This window comes from Macrosteles quadrilineatus, unplaced genomic scaffold, assembly GCF_028750875.1.
Source record: "Macrosteles quadrilineatus isolate MER2022 unplaced genomic scaffold, UCM_ALF_1.0 Scaffold_8__2_contigs__length_117827958, whole genome shotgun sequence".
Lineage (NCBI taxonomy): Eukaryota > Metazoa > Arthropoda > Insecta > Hemiptera > Cicadellidae > Macrosteles > Macrosteles quadrilineatus.
In genome coordinates, this window is record NW_026542601.1 from 81,802,057 (window position 1) to 81,820,222 (window position 18,166).

The 18,166-nt window shown below is 33.8% G+C and overlaps 1 protein-coding gene across 3 annotated transcripts in view; it reads right to left on the reverse strand.

The window, feature by feature from the left end:
- LOC129000766 (uncharacterized) overlaps positions 1-18,166 on the reverse strand; it is a 461,656-nt gene that overhangs the window by 371,929 nt on the left and 71,561 nt on the right. The window contains exon 1 of one of the 3 annotated variants that reach the window (XM_054427756.1): positions 1,699-1,718. The exons of the other annotated variants lie outside the window; for them this stretch is intronic. The gene's annotated coding sequence lies outside the window, so the exon portion shown is untranslated. Of the gene's footprint in view, positions 1-1,698; positions 1,719-18,166 lie in introns of those variants that run through there. 3 annotated transcript variants of the gene reach the window in all.

The window sequence follows — 18,166 nt, forward strand, 5'->3', positions numbered from 1 at the left end:
CTCACATCAACTACGACGATTATTATAAAAAATTCTGGCTACAAATTTAACATGGGGATGGGATGTCTAATTTTTCTAGATTTATGAATAAAAGGAGACAATGATAACATTCAATACATTCAATCCTCAACAACCTGACATTTTAAGATTGTTATATTTTGTGTGATTTAACATTGTAAAAGAGCAACCATAACCAAAACAAATTTTACAAAATCAAAACAAAGAAATCACTGATAAGCCTACTACAGTTAATTTACACTTAGTGAAAAACAAGTACGTAATCCAAACTAGAACTAGTTAATAACATAAGAATAATTATTTTAAGAAGAGATTATTATTCATTTGTGTATATTATGTGATAATTACTCAAGAACGACGTTCTAACATTTATTTACATCACAGACGCTTTCAACAACATCGAATGTAATTTAGCCTAATGTGAACTGATGGTATTGTTTTTGTTTGCCAAATCGACAGAAATAAGCGACGATTAAATGGGTTTGTAAATAATCTGCAGCAATACTAGAGTTTGTAAAAGTTGTAACTAGCCTAAAGCAAAACAAAAGTAAGCAAAATATTTAGTTTTACTTATCAATTCAAAATGAGCATTTCAATACTTTGTATCCATGCTGTTAAAGTAAACCCTACAAAGCTTTCATTTGGAGAATCTTCGTGAAATATTATCCTTTTTAAACTTGAAAAATTATATTGATATGAGGGAAAGTGATTAAAATGTATTATTGTCGATAGGCAAAAATCTTTTAGGAGAACCAAAAAGATGTCAACAGTCTTTTAGGTAGCAAAACTTTATTTATTAATTAAATTATTTTTATGAAATATTAAAAATTATAACACTTTCACCTTTAAGTAAAATTTACAAGCGTAAACCTAGGGCTATTGAGGGCAACCTTTCAACTTTAAGTGGATTCCTAAAATACCTGAAACTGCCTGAATACTTCTCCTTTCATGTTGACATTAATACAAAAATATTCTTTACTTATAAAAATGATTCTTCGCTTTTCTAATGTTACTTGTGACGGTAAATAACCAGAAAACATTAAAGTATTGACACGCCGATACTGTTGAAAAACTCTCCAAATACAACCAACCTGCATCTAAAGTAAATTTGTAGTTACAGTACTTAATTGACTTTTTGTTAAAGTTCATAACAATATTCATTTTTAGACTGAATGTTAAATTTTTAACTGAATGTTCTGTCCAGTACCAGAAACCTATGGACTCAACAGTTACTAGGCTGATAAGTGCGTTAAAAAACTGTTTTAGTTCAACTTTAAATGTCCACAAATGTAAATTTTACCACTTCTATTTAAATATAATTTAAAAGTTATAAAACATATTTCTACATTCCTGTTAAAAAAATTATTCCCCAAATAGATATTTCATTGGAGTAACGCACTACGTTCGGAACTAAATGCAACTCAGTAAAATGTTTAGGATAAAACAGCAATGTGATACAAGAGATTGTATGGTGTCTTGTGTACTAACACATGGTACTAACTACATACAATTAAATTTCTTAAATTTTGACAAACAACCCTAAATACCGATTACTAGTATACAAAACCTCACTTAAGGACGTCCAATGCTTATATTTTACCACGATGAATTAGTTAATAACACTGCCGTATGTATAATTTAAATTTTAAACTAACTATACAAATATTCAACGCTACTCACTCATAGAAACTGTGCCGAAGCATACCTGTAACAAACGATTAGTTAGTTTTTAACAAGCAAACGTAAACTTATTTAACGTATAAATGTTAATCGCTGTAATATGTATAGTTGATGAAATTATAATATGCCACCTAACAAAGGTAACTAGGAAAAACTTAATTGTCTTCTTTTTTTAGGGTTTGGTCTTAAATGTTTAAAATATGTTGAAAGATAAGTTAATTGGCATCTCAGTCTTTGTTTTGGTTTCGACAGCATTTCGATAAAAAAAGTTTGATGGAACCTAAGGCCAAAGAATTTGGTAAAACGTATGGTCCTATTTCACCAATTTTAAGTTTTTGTGAATGCTAAGTCCTTTTAAACACGGGTTTAATAAACCGCCCCACTGTTGCTAAATACACTTTTCTAAAGTCTTGGAAATCTTAAATAATGCAGCCTAATTTAAATATGAAAAGGCGAACTGAGGAGTTTAAACGTATGCAAAGTGCGGTATTTTTAAACAACTCGACCGCTTTTCTGATTTACCAAGAGCAGACGGAAGTGGAATTAAAGCAAATTGTTTAGCATATCTGCGTTATTTCACGACTGTCTTTGTAAGATTCGTGACTACCCATATACAAGTATTCAATTAAAAAGTTTATAAAGTAGTTTTAAAAAGTGCCAATCACCACATATTTAAATTTAACTCAATTGATTGTTGATCACATAATTCACTTTCGCATTACCAATTTTAGAAATGTCTTGTATATTACAAACACAAACTTCTGTTGATAACTGTTTGATAAATGTACATAATAGTATGTTTCTAATCGGAAATGTATACAACGTGTATGTATTTATTGTGTGATTTAGTCTTTGGCGTTCATAACAATCAAAACAAACAAAACTAGAGAGAATTATCGAATGGCTATTTTATAGCATTGTCACGAGCAGTTGATGAGGAAAGTCTATAAATTCAGCTTTCAAAAAGTAATATTTTACTGAGTAAGTACACCTTTAGGTCGGTTAGAGCAGCGGTAATGGTAATACATAATCACATAGCCACTGACTAGTACAATCACTGTACAACGCCGACACACCAAAGTAAGGAGTGATAGGCGAAAATTTATTTAAACAATTTGCGTACAATATGCCTATATAACACTTTAATATCTTTAATAGTGGCTTATACCAACTGATTTTTAGAATTCTAGCCAGGAACATTTAACTACAACTCCATTGATCAACGAAAACATGGTCCAGCTATGAATCCCTTACCGCCACAAAACTCTAAGGATAAATCGGTGATCCCTACAATATTTTGCCACAATTATATCTTATTTCCACGGCTGTCTAACCCTGTAGCATCCTCCACCCAAGTGTCTCCAGCTCCCTAGCACGTCTCCAAAGTTCGTCCAGAGACCCGGGGAGAGGCTACTAATTAATGTGGTGTTCGTGACGTCTAGCCTCCACACGGGCCTTCCTAACGATGCGTCCACCATCGTGACGTCATCAGGTCATTTGTCGCCTCACTTATGAAAGGAACCGTTATTGATTGCTACGGTTGTAATATAGTAAGTGGTTTTACCAATGTATTACACGATTGAACTTAAATTAACCTATGTAAAATGTTACAATATTCCCAGAAAAACTTGTAATGGAAAATATAAGGTTAACTGAATATGTCTAGTTATTTAAGTATGTAAAAAACTAGTAATTTATTTTCGGAAATGGAAAGCATCACTTTTAATGCAATAGAAAGGCGAAATTCGATAATAACGTCGATACAGATAGAAGTATAATTCCAATGTCCTAGCTGATTTAATTTATTGCTAAAAACTCTCTATGTATCCGAACATTAAAATAATGTAAAACAAAATCTGTGTGAGGCAGTTATTTTAAGCAATAATTTTTTTTCTTTTCTAGACACGGTAAAAACATTAAATAGACTAAATATATAGCTATAAAATCTACGTTTAACGTCAACTAATTGCAAGTAGAACTGGTTTGAGTCACTTTTATCAAATGTATTTCATTAAGTAAACTCTTCATCTGAGATGAAAATTTATGCAACCTCATTTAAATTTGAAAGGGCGAGCTACAAAGTTTAGGCTTAAAGATGCAAAACAGAGGAGATTTCAACGTAGTATAAGGTAAAACACAAGTGTTATAAAAATATTTTGGGGAAACATTTAAAAACGTTAGTTTAAACACGACCTTAGGATGAATTTGAGAGGTTTAGGCTTGCATTTATTGTTGCTTTACAGTTTGTTAATTATTTGTCAATCTAACTTTATTGGTTTATTTATCAAGCTCACAAGGTTCAAATTTTATTGGACCATGTTGTTAAATAATGGGTTGATGATCAGAAATTGAGGTAATGTCCCGTAACAGAATATTGTATCCAACAAACTTAAAGACTTTTGGAAAACTTAAAGAGGTTTTGCAACCTACTTCACAGTTTATTCTTTATTAATTGTTAGTTGATGAACTTGTGAAACAAAACATTTCCTAAGACAAAAATATACGTTTGAATCAAATTCTATATACAACAGATTTTGAGTAAGATATGTCATTAAATAAAATAACAATAAACTAAGCAAATATTTTGAAGACTTCTGATGGTTAAGTAAAGTTATAGGTATGTGTAGAAAATAATGAATTCACAATTTATTGTTTCCCGAATGACCAATTTCTTCCAGTTCATTTTCAAACAAACCATGTAAAAATGTCCAACAAATTATGTTTAGCCACAATACTTGTAGGCGGGTCTCTGTTGATGTGGGACGGGGTCTTATTGTATTCCTTATTACCCAGAGTCGTGGGTAGCCAGCTCATCTGAATTTTGGCACTTCAATTTTCAAACGCTCTTAAGGTTTGACAGATAGTATGAGTGGGAGGCACTTTACGAAGGATAATAGGGCTTATGAACGAAGAAGTTGTGATGTTGGATATTATAAATGGACGAAAATATAGTTCAACTAGTCTGTGATTGGTAATGGTTTAGCTAGGTAGTCACATAATTTCGAGCGTGCTATGATGACCAAAATGTTTCTTCATCTTGCTATCACAATTTAATAATAAGTGTTATTTTTTTCCAATTGATATTTTACCTTTTGTTAAAATTTATAGAAATAAAATATATATCACTCTAGAGTAGTTGTAATGGATTTAGCATACTTCCATCTAATTAAAATTGTTTTATATCAACTGATGTTTTACCAATATGAACACTGATAAACAAAATAACACTGGAACAATGATTTAATATGAAGAACATATAAATTTTTAAGTATATGTTCTTCCTAGAGTTGTTCCAATATTATATATGTTTTGTAGTATAGAAGCATTATACTAGAGATAGCCGGACTGACCAACTTTTGAATTTAAAAATAATAGAAATTAGGATGAACATACATGTTTTAGGTAGATCCCACGTCCATGTTTGAAAGAAATCAGAATAATCCATCAATACGTACAACATTTTGGTAGCTTACAACATTTTGGTAGATTACAATCTCAATAGGTGTGGTAATGTAATGCATATCATGAACTATTTTACGGCATATAAAATAAAGTTTACACATCTAACCAATAAGTCACCGACTCATTAATCAAACCCAATATTGAATCTTTAAGATCTCCACAGTAACCAGATGTCTCAGGGCTGCAGAGCCTCTTGACTTGAGTCTGTCACGAGTCGAGTCAAGCAGTAGTGAGTCATGTATTATGACTCTGACTCAATCATGAATAAGTCCGATGTTGACTCAAACAACAAATGAAAGTCACACGTCGGTCGTTGGATACTTTTAAGTTGACTTCTCGTCCTGTTAAATCCTCAAGTCTGGTTTGATGTACGATTACGTTCAAGAATGATAATGTCGCCTAAATGTTATTAACTCTTTTTTTTATTTAATTATATTTACTTATACTCACTGTTAATACGAGAAAAAATTCAACAGTGTAAAGATTGATAGTTTTCTTTGGAAACTATGGAAAAATTGAAAATAAATTAATAGGTGACTCACAATCCATTCTACACGTACAAGATATAAAAATGTCTTAAGATATTGGGAGACTGATCTTTAAGAATTGCAAATATTTGAGGATTTTCGTTTAATGCATGACATATTTAAGCAGAACAAGCTTATTTGAACATTTTCGAATTTAAAAAATAATTGTTAACTAATAATTTGAATATTTTTTTTTACATTTTTCGAAACGAAAAAAAGTTTTCGGATCCCTCCTATTCTGATAGACACCTTACTTCTCACAGTCATGTTTCTATAAAAATAGTTAATAATAAAGACTCTGTTGACTCCTACTGTAGAAGGTTTATAATGATAATTATTAACCATAGATTATTAGTGAATTAAACTTTGGTTAGGTTAGGTTGGTATAGAGTGTAGTATAGATTTAGGAAAACCTAACCCAACCTGACCTAACCTAACCACATTCCACGAGTGTAGTGAATTATTAGTGGTAGTGAAAAGTTTTCCGTGTGTTTCTCAGCTTAATTAACAGTTTATTAAATGGCATTGCTTAACAAATTATTTAACACCCATTCTTTAAAAGAAGTCGTTGGCTAACTTAATATCTCTATGATTGTGCTACTAAGGGGATTGTACCGTAGTTATAAGGTTTACCTATCATAAAAAGATAAATGAAAACCTCCATAATATTTCCAATCAGCCCTCAAAGACATGTAAAACCTTACACTCGCAAAACCCAATAAAATTTCAATAACACTAGAAAACAATGTGCAATGAAATACAAACAAAACAGTAAACAATAGACACAGATAAAATACCACATGATCCACAGACGAATAAAACCGCCATCGTAGATTGTAAAACACTTTTAAACACTTACACAATGAAACAATAAACCCCGATGTCAATCTTTACCTCGCCTCGCCCCATAAAATATCCGGTACTTGAACTACGGAAGTCCTCAAGTACTCGTGTAGTCGCCCACTCTTGATCGTGATGTGGAACTTTTATAGGTAGCTTTATAGGACGGCACTTAATATGTACATGGTTCACAAGCTATCATAAGATGTTTGAGTTTCCTGAATTGTCGCGATGTCATAAAAACATTTATACGAGTATATTTGCTGAATTTGAACTATTGAGTATCACACTAGTCCGCATTAAAACTATCATAAACATTTGAAATAAAGTTTTAGAAATGTATACTACAAAATTTAACAGGTACGTTATAACTCTAAGAATAGTTTAATATTAGTCAAAATGCAATGTAACATGATATATGAAATGTGAGTTTAAGGATACTGTACTACAGTACTTTTATGGGAAATAACTTAGTTTCTTGAACCACACAATCCTAAGTATGTAAAAAATTTTTTTAATTAATAGTTTCTCACAAAATAGAGAGAGGCATTTTCAGCAAATTTCATCAAAAGGGTGTAGGCAGCAATTAACGTAACCCATAAGAATTAATCAATTACTGTAATTTTATTCAGAAATAGAAAACATTACATAAATTATTTACAACAAATACTTTGACATTAGGTCCCTGCAAAGCAAATCTTGAGTGCAAAGACCGGGTCGCAAACAAATGAAAATCCTATACAATAACAGTTACATGGATATATCTATTAAATTGAATTGTGACATGAATATTATTGCTATTAAAAAAAAAATACTTTTGTGTTATCAATATCATTATTCTAGTTTACAAATTACTACATCTATGTGATACAATGGTGAGGCACTGTAAATCCGAGGTACTATCTTGATGAACAACAACTCTTTATCTATATAGGCCTAATAATAGGAAAAGATGTTCAAACCCATATACAGTAAGACAATACTGAAGGCCAAAACAGAAGAACGAGCCACAGGAAGGTATGTCAATTCATGGGATTTTAAAAACTATTTAAGTTAGCATATATATTTTTTGCCAACAAAACCTTTTTTTCCACCAAAAGTGTTTTTTTTTTTATAAATTAACTTAATACGACATTCCCAAATCACCGCACCATATTATCGCACTTAAAATCCCCCCGCAAAGTGTAGTAGTTATAATAGTTTCGTGTGAAATGCATCCTAAAGCCGTTATTCTGGAGTGCAGTTCTCCACTATTGTCTGCTAATCTATATCTCTATTGTGTGTGCTAGTGTTGGGTGTTAGATGCTCTTGTGGGTTACCTCCCTTAACACTGTCTCCTCCCTTACATCCAGCACCTTGCTATAATTATTCTAGATCACATACTTATAGAAGTTACCATCTCTAAACTATTTTAAAGAAAACTATTTTCATTTTCGATACAAACGTATTAGGACACAGTGAGCTTTTCATTTTTTTTCACTAAAGGTTTTTTTATTTTACATTTTAAGTTATTATTTTAACAGTAGTAATTATAATACCTCAAGCAGTTCTATAATGTCTTCAATCAGCTTAGATTTCGTTTAATCTTATGTTCTGAATAGCACTAACGTCGTTTAAGAATAGGCCTATATAATACAAGTCTCCAAAAAAGTGACAAGTAAAATATATAGACTTAAAAAACTAGAGTCGGCATAGCTGCAGAATATTATATACACACAAATATTCCTACATATTTTAAGAAACAAATAAATATGTAGGATAAAATATTCGCCAAACCGTTTTAATAAAACAGACAATACGTAGAACAGTTTGTACTAAAAATCCATCAGTAGACAAAAAAATCAGATATTTCAACTATACAAATTAATCATTTAATTTAAGAGATTCAATAAATAAACCATACAACTTCTTACACCACTTCTTGATGTCCAATACGTTATCACTTCCACCCCAAGGTAAAAACCCCATTGGTAAAAGTCTACAACTTTATTTACCAAACCAAATCCTTGATTTCCGACACATTTTATCACTTCTACCCCTAACACCCATAAAAATTTGCAAAAAGTCTAAACCTTTGCAAAAAAACCTAGTTTAAAAAAACCTTAGTTTAAAAAAACTAAACCCCTCCACGGTCGCTCCATTAACGACAGACATAACTGTACTATCCGCGAGACGTCTGATAGCCACGTTTGTCGTTGAGTCCGCCAAGAACGTGTCGTCGTTAACGTCGGCGTCACATGACCAGTCACCATGACGAGCTACGTGACATCTTGTATATCAAAGCTACGTGATGTCTGGATCAAAGAACTATCAGCATTTACACTACGTGATAATTTGTCATTCAACGCAAGTTTCCAATAGTATTTGGTGTTTAAATTAGCAGACATGGAATCCCTGGAAAATGTTTTTTTCGGAAAATTAAAATGCATATTTAAAAGCCTAATCATAATTATGTTGAGTTGGCTTCAGAGCAGTTTTTGATCATGAATGATTTAATTTAGACGTCGACTAAAGTAGTTTACACGGATTTTAAGCTGAATCATTGCAAAGCATGTAAAGGGTGAAGTGAGGCGACCTGTGAAGATGCATTTTATCACTGACTTTCAGTTGCTTCTTAAGCAATGACCTTAAAGCCTAATAATCAGTTCCAAACGATTAAATAGCTGTGTAAGAGCGCAAAGTACGTCGTTGCCGCACGAGAACTATAGATGGCCGCACGAAGCTCTGTTTGCGCTTGTAATACACACAAGATTTTTCCTACCACCATAATTAACTTATAATAACACACAGATTAACTGTTTGAATGTATTTAAATATCATTTAGGTTGTGTTTAATTTGTTTTGTTATGGTATCTGCTTGCCGGTCGTTAATGTACTGGATCCGCGGCTGTGGTTGGTGTAGAAACGACAACTGTGGAATCAGCTGATTTAGCGAGCGGGAATTATCCATTCCCGCTCTAGAGTGGCAATGAGCTATTTTGCGTACTGTTTACAGATCATGCAGTGGTAAGAAAGACTGATATACTGACATTTTACGGGATTAAACCGGCAACCTTTAGAATGTCAGCAAGCTCTATAACCACTCTACTTAAGTTTTGGCTAGCTTTCAAAGAGGTATCTGTATGTAAAACGTATTCGTCAACAGGCACTCCTCAACCTTAGCCTTCACAATGAGTTGTAAATGCCGAGGTCTCCGAGGATGTAGGCGTCAGAGAGTTGGATATATTAGACCACCACAGAATACTTTCTGGCATTGTACAGAGTCTGTAAGCTCTACAGATTGCAGTGTACAGGGTCTACTGTCTGCTTATTCAAGAGTCTTTCTTTTCTAAAGTCTGTAAACTGATGTATTCAATCTACAGATTTAAATCCGTGTTCCACTTACTACACTGACTACAGTGTATCGCGCTAAAGTATACAGTTGTGAGGTTTTAATACGAGTTGTAAGGAGACCACTACTCTATTTGCTAACATCAGCTGCTATGTCACTGCAGGAATTTTGATTCGATTCCTTATTTGTTCATTACCGATTATCACACGAATATTAGAACAGAAGCGGATATGGATCATAAACAACATTGCTGGCCCAAATTAAACATCTTTTTAATATTTTTTTTTTCTTGGAACTTTCAAAAAACGTTCAGACCATCTGTTACGGCTATTAGTGTAGACATTCGGGTCAGTGACGTCATTTCTTTATGTTTATGATCCATAAATTGTATGTCCAAATGTTCGTAGATTATCATTAAGCTGGATTGCAATCATGGGAAAGTGCTCACGAATCCGTTGTATCTTACGTTTAAACAACTCTATGATTGCTAGTGTGAAAAAGATATGAAGCATTGCAGGGTTTAAAACTTCTCGGTTGGCCTTGTTCATTGGGCTTTTGTAGAACGATTCTCGTTAAAGAATAAACCAATCTTTCATCACTGCTATCCAAATTATTCACAATTTCCCCACGCTCATCTTCACCTTACCAATACATCCTGGTGAATCGGTGTCGTGTTTTATCCAATTAGATTAAAACAAAAAATATGTTTAGGATCGTCATTATAGTTGTTACATAGATTTGCAATACCACCCTTGGAAAATTACCAGTACTAAACGCCCTGCGGTCCCGGAATCTACACCAGAACGCATTCGCAAAACGTTTTGCTTGGCCGCCTGACCAAACGAACTATAACCGATGAACCCGATATGTTTCTGGCACATACAGATCCTTCAGCCATCCGAGTCGCTTCGTTTGAAGAACGGTGTGAGCACTTTGTCTATGCAGAACGACGTCCACTTTTTGGTATTCGGTGCTTTCTAGATACGTCAACACTGTCATCTCGTCCTCAAAGTGGCAGCACAACAGAGGGTATGATTTACAAAAGCCTCCTCAGGGCAGTAGGTGCACTGAGGTGACCCCGTTGGTCTACTTCGGCTGATTCCCGTGTTTAGCCGTGACCCTTGACCCGCCAGGAACTGAAGTCATCGGTAAATTCTCCGTGTAGTCTCAGACAGAAAAGTAAAGTTCCACATTTTACAATAGGTAGTCCCTTAGTTAGACTTCCTCGATGTTCATCACTAATGTAAATTGCATGTACGAGCACTTTTTTGGAGCAAATTATCCGAACTTATTACAGTAATAGAAAGAAAAACTATTAGGTATGTTTTCAACTAAAGGATTGACAGATAATACGCAGACGAAACTTTGAAATATGTTTTCTTATACACATACTTTTGATCGAATTAAATGTTAAGAAGTGTTTAAGAAAGCCTTATTTCAAGAACGATTCTTATTAAAACTAGAGATGATGAACACTTGATTTGTACTATAAATATACCTTTGCAGTAGTTTAGTATGCCAAATGTGACTAATGAAAAATAAAACCAACTTTACACTGGAGGGCAATCAATCAAATAAACCTTAACAGTGCATGGTATTCGGCGTTTCCAAAGGATATAAATGCAAAATCAGTCTAGAGAAGCGACAGCACGCGTTGCGTCACGGTGACGTCAGACTAATAGCGGCATTGTGACGGCCAAGCGAACCGTACCGACCGTTTGTTTAGTCACCCGTTATTATCGTACAGGTATTCAACAGAGTTTTGACTCGCTGGAGTAGCGGGAGGTGCAGGTTATTCTTAAAAGTATCTATAAAACATTGACAGAGTGGACGGTGTTATACTGTATACTCGAAATTTCACTCCAACAAAGCCTGTATGCCTACCTGTAATAAAGCTTTGAAAATATTATACGTGAAGAATTACACATATTCTATATGTCTTTATATCGGTCCCGGGTCTAGGTTTTACCATGAGACCTATGGTAATAGCTTATTCCCTATATGGGAAATTCGCTAAAAACCAGACGACCTCAGTATGATAAACAAACGCCAACAGACCCGTCTGTCTGTGGACCATCACCGGTCAGCCTTGAGAGGGAATATCTCACCCGGGATGGACATTCAGGGCTGTCTTGTGCCAGTGACATAGATTACTTATCTCTCTGTCAGGTGCTCAAGCTAACATTGAGAGAGGTAGGCCTACTGCAAAGTTAAAGGGGTTACTTTATGTTTTTATGAACTTAAGTTGAAACAGCAGTTGCAAAATGTTAAGCTTAATTCATTAGATTTTAAATCCTTCGGTATTTTACAAGTTAAGAACATTTTCGCCGAGTTTTTATTATTTTCATGTGCTGAAGGTAGACACACTAAACTATGGAAACGTGCTCAACATTATTGTTCAGTTCGGGTGTTTTAATTTATGTCCTCTAATTTATGGGTTTTACTGAACATTTTCCTACGTGGCAACCGCAGTACTGTAAATTTGAAAGATATGTTGCTTAATTACCACGGTTGTAAAAATGTCACTCAAGTAAATTGTAAATCTTACAGTAACGTATGTTCTATCTACCTATTTATGAGTATCAAATGAAGTTACTTATGTTTAACATATGGTACAATACATACTGTAAGTGCTTATGTTGTATTCTTACCGACAGCTTATTCGTTGAGAAATAAGAGCAAACAATGTTCTCGTTCTCACCTGTAAAAAAACAAAAAAAAACAGTTAGCAAATGCAATGCATTTCGTATGAGTACTAACGTTTGATTAAGTAGACAATGTTTACAACAATTAAATAATTGATACGGCAATCAATAGCTTGAAGAAAAATCTTTGGAAATTCTGCTTACGATATTCCTGTCAACAGAATACAATTCATGCGGAATTGTTAACAGCTGGAACAAGCACAACAAACGTGCTGGTATTCAAAACAGCTGACTTTTCAAGGTCAAACCAACACAGCTGATGAGTCATTGCAGTCAGCTGTGGTGTTGTAAACTGAAGTGTTGACATTTCTGTCAATTGTTTAATCAATTTGTTTAAAGTTTATATCACTATTTCGGATTGTAATATTGTTGATGTGTAATAATTTGGTTCCGGAAACTTTCCCTTCTGTTTATTTTTTTTTTTATATATACTTACCAAATCGCAATTTAAATGTTCTATTTTTGCCATATTGTGAATTATATTCTGTAAAATTCAGTCTGCAATTACAATAATATCGTAAAACAATTATTCAGTTTAGTTTTGATGCATATTTCCTAAAACTTGATGAAACGTGAAATACTGTTATTAGAACCACATGGTAAGGGGATTATTGAATTAATTAATCAGTTCAACTGATAATCTCGCAAATTTGCACCACTGATTTTAACAGCTCGCGTTTTACAATGCTTCCTCGTTGCCAATGTTAGCGCCAGGATCCGAATCTTCTGGTTTTTTACCGAATTTCCTATATCGGGGATAGGCTGTTGCCGTAGGTCCCATGATAAGATATAGACCCGGGACCGATTTACTAATTTACTTTTTTCGTTTTGATGTCCTCAGAGGCCAAAAACGCCATCCGTCAAATTCATTTATATTCCATATTTTATTATGACATTTGGTACAAACGTGTGAACCTACGTCTATTCGAACGATTTCACGAAGAATCACGATCGGACCATGGAAACGAGGTTTATGGATTAAAAATATGGTTTTGTTTACATGAATTATTACATTAATCAATTAAAAACAGGTGTTTCATTCATATATCCTTATATTTTTTTTTTATTACTAAGCTATACATACTATAGTTTTTCTTTGATATTATTAGGTATACGGAAATATTTTAACATAGATGCAACAATAGATGATAAAAGTAAAGATTGTTTTCATCATCGGAAGAATAAAAGTATGAAACACTAACACTAAACCACTCTGGTGAAAATATTAAAGAGTTTGGTTAACATAAAAGTTTCATTCTCTAAACAACTTTCTTCCGCATTGCAAATTGATGCGTCCTTATTTGAATCTGAAAGAGCAAACTATAAAGTTTAAATAAGGAGATGCGAACCGCACGGAATTCTTAAGCATCTTCCGATTTTTCTCAGTTCTCAGTCAAGTAAGTTGTAAACACAGAACATTGTTTGATAAAAATCTTTTATTTATGGAAATTTATAACTGGTGTCAATGGAATATTTGTATAATCAATTTGTTACATTCAGTTCGACGGGACGTATTACCAACATAAAAACTTAATAATTTTATTTATTTGTTTTCATATGGTAACAACGTGTAATCTTAGTATTTTAACTTTTAACCTTGAAAATTTTCAAGTGTTGTAGTTAGTGTATGAAAATTTTTAAGATATATATCAATTCTGTGATTTATAATATGTGTGCATTTCTAAAAAATACAATATTACTTTACAATTTAGGCGTTTAAGTACGGGATTCTATATTACCCGGTACTGTAACATAAAATCACCTTACGTACAAGCGTCTCATACACGAAATTGTAAAATTTCCAGTCAAAAGGTCATTAACCTCGTTTTACACCTTTCACACAAACCTGTCGTATTTACGCGAGAGGCGCCCTGATCGTATCATTGAATGATGACGCCCTATGGCCTAGCCTTGCATGTACAAAAACGTGAAAAATGACGTGAAAAGAGCGCCCTCCCTCTCCGTTGTGGTTTTGTCAACCGCGAGTCTTTTTGAAATTCACTGCCTTGAATCTCGTGAAATGTTTAAAATTGTCATACATAATTCAACGCGTTTTACTGAGCGTTTTAATTTCTGGCTGGAATTAAATTTATTTTTCAGTGATGTTAAGGATTGTATGATTGAAGTTATTTCGAGATTAATATTTTTGTTGGTTTAAATCAACAGAATTACATTATCTGAAATGTTTATCGCCTAATTACTTCAGTAAAGAATAGTCTACAAAAGTAAACGTACGATCTTCAGACAATCCTTGACAGGTAGTATCGAACGTGCTACATAATGTTTCGGTGGTTATTCATAACTTAGCCATCGTTAGGCTAACAAAGGGATCCACTTGATGTTTCGTCAGAATAAATAAATAAAACACATTTTAAACCAAACATAAAAAGCGATAATTATTGGCCTATTAATAACACGCAATGCATGAACGTGGCAGGAAGCATTTAGCCATTATTTGTCATATAAATGCAATTCTGGGACTATGAGAATTAATTGTAACTATGCTATTTGATTTTTTTTGTTTTATTAATGACCTGTGAAGTTATTTGGTTGATAAACCACAGAATCGGCCACTGAAACCCGAAATTAGTAAGAAAATGACAACATCGAACCACTCCAAAACTAACCCGCTGCATTTATAATTTCACAGAACTATTATTGTTTGAGTTGAAAGCAACGACTGGTATAATCAAGTCGATGTACCCAGTATCATTTATTGAAATTTAAGAGTCAAATACAACTGGATTGAGTATCCATTTCCGTGTTGTCTATATTAATTATGAAACAAAGTCAGTAGGGCTCGGGGCCTGATCATGCAAAGTGTACCGATTCGACAGTCTTGAGTTGTGTGGGTTTGTTAACTTTCGAACCGCTACTCGGGCTGCCCACGTATAGCACGGCCTACACAAACCACACAGTGCTGCATTCGACTCCGCCACCGGTTCGATTTTTAGAATGATCAATTCTCAACTATGTAATTTTTATCTCTGTGAAGAGACAAATGCGTATTAAACTTTATTTTCCTACAGTTACCTGAGAAAGTGGGCTTTCTTGTACTGATTATTGAACGCAAAATAGCTGATTTCTGCATATATTTACTTTCCCGCACTCATTTTACTTTCCCACACTCATTTTACTTTCCCGCACTCCAGTATTTCAACCAAACCACACCAAATAGTGTGTTTGTAGATTAGGAACGTAATACGGATATGCTTATCGGATTGTTTGTTTATTATTGTCCACGTCATTATGTATAGAACAAACTAAACTAATGAGTAAAAGAGCTCAAGGCGTACGAATAACCGAAGTCCATTACAATTACAAATAAACATGGCATTTGAAAAATGATTCTACTTTAGGAAAATTCGTGTTAAGAGTTATTTTGTGTTCTTGTGTACCTTTTGTATACTTTTTATGTTTGGGTATTCTCAGTGACGGTTACAAGTAGGAGGGGGCCGTAGGGGCTAAAGCCCCCCCCCATTGGACCCTGGAAATATGTATTTAATCATACATTTCGTTATAAAACCGTAACGGAAGGTTTTGGACACAGTTCTAGACGTAAAAAATGTAAATAGCAAATTTTCAGGGGGAGAACCCCCCTTCTAGTTTGGGCCCCCTATTTCCCCCCCCCTGACAAGGTCCTAGAACCACCACATGGCAATCATGTATAATTAATAGTTTGTAACTACCAGATATTCGAATACAACTTAATTGAAAGTATTAATAGCCTCGATTATTGATATTCCTATCAATAGTTAACAAATCACTCACGCAACAATCAATATCGGTTGTTACTGTTCGATATACAGACTACTTTGTGTTCGATATCGTATGTACCGACAATGTTTACCGTTAACGCCTCCACACTCCAGTAGGTTGTCTCCAGTACAAACGATAGTGAAAGTAATATCAGATGACAAGAGGTCAGTGACCTTCTGACGTCATCTGCCCTGACCTCTAGCGGCATTCTTGACCTTTCTTACTCACATGTTTAGTAGATAGAAGTTCAAATCAAAGAGCAAACGATTGAAGGAGCTGTATATGAAAACTTCATATTCAGTTGCGTGGTGGTGCAAATAATTAATATATTACTTTTAATTCTGGGAAAACGTCAAACTAAACACCCTAGTTTTCTAATAGAATGTACTGACAAGAAACTGTTTTTGGAATATTGATACGTACTTTTTGTCCCTATCCCAAAAAAATACATCTTTCATGACTTCGAGAAGAAACGTTTATGCTCTTAACAAAACGTATTCGTAATTATCAAAATAACATTATTTTAAACAACACGTCAATAATACAAATGCCTGTAATGTTTAAAGTAAGCAGTTTCCACTGGTGCAATCTTTGATAAAAACTGTCAACCGGTTTAAATGCCTCCTGAATTTGAGTGAGGCTAAAGATTTCCTAATTTGAAATAAAATGAAATAATGTTGGATTTTCTGTATAAACACTTAAATAGCTATTCTTCAACCCGGTCAAACTTTCTTTCAAAGATAATGAGGACATTTAATGGAAGTCCTCTTGTTTAATTAGCCCCTCTAGTCAATACAGATGTTATATCGTACAGTAGGTCAGTGTAGGCAATGATGTTGACTGTTGAACCGCTTGTCCACAATATGCTGTGTCATAGTTGAAGATTCATTTTCTCTTCGTGTCATTAACCAGTAACATTCACCAGCTGTTGATCCATACTGCAAGTTCTACCGACTTACTACTTCACGAGATAATTTCTATTCGAAAGCTACACTTTATTACAATGAATACCTATGATTACAATATCTAATTCTGCGTGTATCTAGTGTATAGAAACTATTTAAATAAATGTCCAATAACACCGATTATAGCCAGTAACCTTTATTTCAAAGTATCAAACACCAGTTGATTGCAGATAATTGCTGCATGGAAGGAACCTCTTTCTTTCACGAAGCCCAACACTTTTATCGATTCTTAACTTCGATACGATATATCGATTATGTTTGCATACAGTCGTAAATAATTGGTCTACATCGTGAGATTTGTAAACATATTTTTGATCAAGGTTGAGACTTTACAAATTTAGTGTATTTTTACGTTATACTATTGACGAAACACCCTATTTATCTAACAGTTAACTATATGTATCTTAAATTTTCTTGCACTTTTGCATATGCAACAAATCTGCAATTTATCCATACAACGTATCCGTAACCACTCTCGCGGCAGGTTTTCATTACAATAAAATATTCACCACTCCTTTTATGGACCGTTAAAACTTTTATTCACGTAAGCAGAAACTCACAAAAGCTTTCCATTTTCGCCGATCCCATTACACTCAGAATATAACCTTTTCTTCCGTCACGCCTTCGTTGGAATATCCAGCACCGACATGAGTAAACTATATGTATTGATTAATAGGTCTGTATTGATTACGGTGGTCGAGTGGTTTAATGAGTTCGATTTCCAATCAAAGGTTTGTCGGTTTGAAATTAATCGATTCAGATCCCTGTGCCATTTATCATTGAAATACGGCTAGTGATGCTTTCTAACAAAATATTGTCATTATAAAGTATAATAGCGAATGTTAGGCATTTTTTTACAGTTGTTTGTAGCAAAACCCT